Source organism: Cibotium barometz, chromosome 14, assembly GCF_041138505.1.
Source record: "Cibotium barometz isolate CiBa-2024 chromosome 14, ASM4113850v1, whole genome shotgun sequence".
Classification (NCBI taxonomy): Eukaryota; Viridiplantae; Streptophyta; class Polypodiopsida; order Cyatheales; family Cibotiaceae; genus Cibotium; species Cibotium barometz.
Window position 1 is genome coordinate 11066570 of NC_141059.1, and position 5550 is coordinate 11072119.

The 5550-nt window shown below is 44.7% G+C and overlaps 1 protein-coding gene across 1 annotated transcript in view; it reads right to left on the reverse strand.

Annotated features, from left to right (window-relative positions):
- Positions 1 to 1826, reverse strand: part of LOC147631663 (rRNA processing protein-like protein) — a 112519-nt gene extending 110693 nt beyond the window's left edge. The window contains exon 1 of the mRNA XM_086808180.1: positions 1731 to 1826. The gene's annotated coding sequence lies outside the window, so the exon portion shown is untranslated. The remainder of the gene's footprint in view (positions 1 to 1730) is intronic.
- Between the last annotated feature and the right edge of the window lie 3724 nt (positions 1827 to 5550).

Below are 5550 nucleotides of genomic sequence, written 5' to 3' on the forward strand. Positions count from 1 at the left end.
GTGCAAGCTTGGAGCTCCTCAATTGCCTTTCTCATGAAGTGTTTGAGAAGGCCCAAAGTGGATCCTTGCATGTCCGACATGTGAAGTACTCGGTACAATGGAATCATCGCAACTATGATGGCTCGTGCATAATCCCAAAAGGAAATATCCAAGCACTTGCGTTGCACCGCATAAGCCTCGGAGCTTAGATGATCATCCCATTCTTCCCACTCTTGGGACACCACCGTGCATTGAAGCTCACAACGGACAACATGTAGTCTCTCCAAAACAATCCACATGTAGGCAAACCTTGTTTTGGAGGGCTTCGCAAGCTCCAATCACGAATGAACACGGAAGATGGTTAAGGGTTTCACCTTAGTGAAGAAGGTAACAATGGTGGTTGCTTGGGCCAAAATGTCCTATACCCAAGCCAACTTAACGATATCTTCCATGAGCCAGTCAATGCAATGGGATGTACATGGAGTCCAAACAATTGTTGGGAACTCCTCCTCCACCATGCGACCCATTGCATGACAATTTAATGCATTGTCGGTGAGACGACTAAAACCACATTGTCATGGCCAACCTACAACCCAAAGTGCTTATGTAATTAGTAATATGTCACATGTACTATGTGCCATGTACTATCTTACATCAACATGTACATTGTAGACTATTGAATAATGACCTTGTGTAAAACTCTAAATGTACCTCGATGATTGCTTGGCAGATGTGTTGGAACATGAAGGAAATACGTGCCAAGAGAGCAAGACACGAGAATGTTGATGATGCTTCTCCTTCTCCGATCACTCCATCCATCAGAGAGGATGCTACATCCATACTTGGCCCATCCCAAACGAATGGGCTCAAGTGATCTACCAATTCTCTCCTCCTCAGTGAGCTTCTTCGTCCTCATGTCGGCGTAGCTCACTCCCATCCACCCCTCGCCGCATGGTCTGACGGCAGCAATGGCCTTGACCATCCTCTTCCATTGTGGGGTTTGAAGAACATGAAAAGAGAGATTGCACTCAATGATGGTGTGTGCAATCTCGATCTCCGCCACTCGTTGCCACTCTTTAACATAGGCCTTCATGTTTTGAGTGGCATGTAAAGTGGGTTGTACAAACTCTCTAGAATTGGCATCATCGGAGGGATGTCATGGTCACTTTGATTGGGAGCTTGACTCCGATCCTTCCTTGACAATATTGACACTTGCGCTTCCAGATGCTGAAGAGGGCACGATTGTCTATTCCTCGAGCTCTTGTTGTCGAAGAGGTTGGCTTGACCTTGTGTTCTCCGCTTGCAAAAGAAAGTTCTCCCTAATCACCTCATCGGCAATGGCTTGTGGAATGGATGGACATCCAGAGATTACACCTCCTCCCAACTTTGCCATGTGACGAAGCACTCGAGTGATGATGCTATTACCTTCGAACCTACATTACCAGCATTTTCAACGCTCTCCCCCCCGCCCCCCCTCCCCCACACCGGTGAAACCAGTGGGGCAGAGGGTCCAAGCACTATGGGGAAACAATCCCATGCGGGATCGGCTGGCTTAGGCATGATGGATTATAAGGGAGAGAGTGGGTGTGCCGATCCTGCATGGGCGGGCATCTAGGGACTCAAACGGACTCAAACAGGCAAATCCCAAATGGGCAAGACCCAAACAGTTAGAAACGGGCAAGTCCCGACTCCTAATCGGCCAAAAACGGGCAGAATCCAAAAAACGGCAAAAAAAAAAATTCGACCAAGACCTGAATGCCTCAATCGCCACCTCAGAAGACTCGTAAGCCTCAAAGATACTCCACGATCAATGGAGTTTGATCGCGGAGTATCTTCAAAAAGTCGTCCTGCTTCAAAATCAATCTACTTTACTTTCTTACCCTTCTGCTCCTGCTGAAGCTGTCTCCTGCCTCTTGATGTTGTCCGCCTACTTTTGCTATTGCACTGCTCTGCCCGCTGAGGTCGTTGGGACCTACAGGTGCTAAAAAGAAGCTTGCACAACTGTTATATTGATTAGCTTGTTGCTCTTATGTAGTTGCTCTAGTTAATTGGAAGACCGCCACTTTATTAAAGAGACAATGGTGGGCTTTATGCTGGCTTTGGCGGTCCTGGAGTTCAGAGTCCTGTTAACCCCTAATCTAAGTGCTAAACTCACTTTTAGTGACGCTCTGTTAACCCCTAATCTTTTTTTTTGGGATCAATAAAGTATTTATATTAATTATTCAAAGTCAAACATACATCATATAACACCCCTAACACTCGACTATCCAACTCTGTCCTATATCACCCCCACAACCACGATAATCTACTCTTTTTTTTATCTCATTTAAAATTTTACAAAGAAAAGCCCATCTGTCATCTTCACATAAAAAACTCGACTGATCCTATGAGATCTGATATCCCAAAAGTAAACAGGCCTCCATCATGGCCTCAGTAGTATAGCCCCGGGGAGATTGTTTTTCCAGCATTCCTCACCTTGATAGTAGGTCTAGTGCCAACAAGGTTCTCAATAAAAGCCACAAAAGTATGATCCAATTGCTTTTCCTTGCGGTACCATCGCTGAGTTTTGAGGCCAAATCTAGGAGGCCTTTTCTTCTTAATCCAGCACCTCACCTGCATCCAACAAATCCACATTAGGGAAAGACCCCTAGTATGCACGAAAGCTCTGCCAAGATAACAGGGACATAATCAAGGTATATTCCTTTACAAATTCTGAATCAGCAAATCCAGCTCCACAAACCAAATTTTATTTACATTACATATAGACCAACACATGCAAATACATTTATACATCAACTCAGAATCCTGCAATCCTGTAGATGTAGTCTTCACAAGAAAACAATTTCATTTCTACTAATCCAAATTTCCCATAAAGTGCAAGTTCTGACAAGTCACAGACTATCCTTTGATAAACACTACATTAAAAAACCCCTTACCAAGATAGAAGATCTTAAACACATCACAATCATGCAAAATAGTTTCCTGTAACCATCTACCTAATTCTCCCTTTGATGAGACGGAGGTTTGCCTACACAGAATAGAAACACGCTACACATTGAGAATAACCCTACCTGACTTCTGATGAAATCTTGGCTCAACTTCAAGCATACCTTTCTTTTCACATGGTTACAGAGATGTTCGTTAAGCCAATCATCAGGGACACATTTCCTTTTGACGCACTCCACCTCAGCCTCCTCACCTCTTCGCTTCATCTCCTCCTCTGCCTCTGGATCCTAATCTCCCCATCTAATCGCCCCTTCATCTTCGCGAAGGAGCCACCCGCTAGAAAGCGACTGCCATGCAGGACCCAATACGTCGGCCATCCGTGGACGTACATTGGTCATGCCCTCGCACGAGTTCAATAAAATCACCACTCACCCACTCGCTATATGCATGCACGACACATAGGAGATCCGATCGCTCTCAAGCACCCCTCCCTTTGAACCCCTAATCTAAGTGCTAAACTCACTACTAATGCTTTAATCTTTAATCAAAAACTTGCTAGTCAACCAACCATAGCACTTGTTAACGCCAAAATCACTACTAATGCTTTAATCTTTAGTCAAGAACTTGCTAGTCAACCAACCATAGCATTATTCACAACCATGGCTCTTATTTGGTGTGTGTATATTGAGACTTACCACCCCGCACCCTCCCTCTCTCCCATCATCACCTCCTCTCAAAATGGCCCGCATCCATCGCTTCCACCCTCTCTCTTGAATGTTCCACCTTCTCTCTTGACTATACCACCGCCCGCATCCATCGCTTCTTCCACCCTCTCTCTCAACTATGTTGCATCCATCGCTTCCACCCCCCTGCCTCAACTATGTTGCATCCATCGCTTCCCACCCCCTGCCTCTCCATCGCTTCCACCCTTGGCCTCTTTTGTCCTCCGCGACTTGTCCATCGCTTCCACCCTCTATCTCGACTGTCCCACGACAGAGCGAACATGGCAGAAGAGAGAGAGAGGAGAGAGACTACAAGCCTTTGCTATATTTTCAGAGGAGGGATTGTATGCGAGAAAGGCAGAGAGACGGACTGAGAAAAAAATAGAACTTTCGTTGGCGAATGACGCGTGGATAGTAGGGCACGTGGGAGGAGCATCGTTTCTTTAAATGAACATGCCAAAAAAGGGAAAAAGGCAAGTATATTTCACCTAACGATAAATGCAAAGTGATGACACATGGCGATCATGCCTTAGTGAGAAACATGAAATAATTTTTTTAAAATAAAAGCAACCACTAAAAATGTTTGGGGTGCATATTCACAACCATGACTCTTATACCCTATGAGAAAGCATGGATCTAGGCTATAGAGGTGTAAAGCCAATGACCTCCATTGATGAAAGATTTAAAAAATAAACACTTAATGAAAAAGCTTAATCAATAATGGATTAACATAAGGTATAAACTTTAACTCCAATGCTAATCTCACACAAAAGTGCTCTCATTCAAATCTATAACTCGATCCTCCCAAATAGGTCATCCCTCAATTGGTAAAGAAGAAGAAAGTTATCAAGACCAAATGATCAGGTGATTGTCATTAAATGTTAAAAGGGTTATTAACAACCACTGAGCAGGGTGCAGCAAGAAGCCAGGAGAAGGCTGAAAAACTACGGAAAATAAAGGAGTTATTAGGCAAATGGCCGGAACTCAGAGAATATGTACTGATACGGGGGTACATACGGGGAGCCCTCATTGAGATAGAGCCTGAAAACAGGCAAGAAGCCTTGGAGGGAATATAGGACCAATTAGAAAAAATAAGGAAATTGGGTGACACTGAAGCTACGTTGTGGTCAAAAATACAGCACAGCAGGTGCGAATAGCCGAGAAGAAGCCGAAGAAGTGAGTGAGGAGGTTGATCACCATGGGAGCCTGGATAAGCTCCAGCAGAGAAGTAGCAAGCAGCAAACATCAAAGAAGAGAGGCAAGGTGGACAGTAGCAACTAGACTGAAGGCGAACACAGTTGATGAGAGCTCCAGCCATGGCTATGGTCATAGCAGAACCATGGAGAAGATAACCTACCACGAAGGCGCGGGTCCCAGCACAGACGACTCAGCCTGGTCCCGTAATTGCAGATTCCCACATGGTCTGGTTTGGCGCCTAGCAGAGAAGGCTTAGTACTCACCGCTATACAACTGCCAGCAATGATGCGATTTGGCATGTTGTTAAAAAAAACAAAACAAACAAATTGTGTTTTTCTATTGGTTCTTATTAAAGTTTTAATGGTGGTTTCACACACACTCTTGTAAACACTATAAAGCCCTTGTTCACATGCTTGGTAATTGATTACACACATACTTGGGTTCTCTGCCCGGCTTCGGCCAAAAATGATTGTATTTTTTTCACCCATGATTATGAGGGTAATCGTACCCGAGTTTAAAGCTCAAAACAAGATATGTATCATTCACCCATGGTATGAGGGTCGTCATGCCCGAGCTCACCTAGAAGCTCAAAATGGTTGTTGTGATGTGTGCAAGAGCGATGCACGTGTGAGGTGCATGCGCATGGGTTGGTGAACTTCTACGTTCAAATCGAACTCAGTGGTTCCGCTGTGAGCGAGTCGGCTCA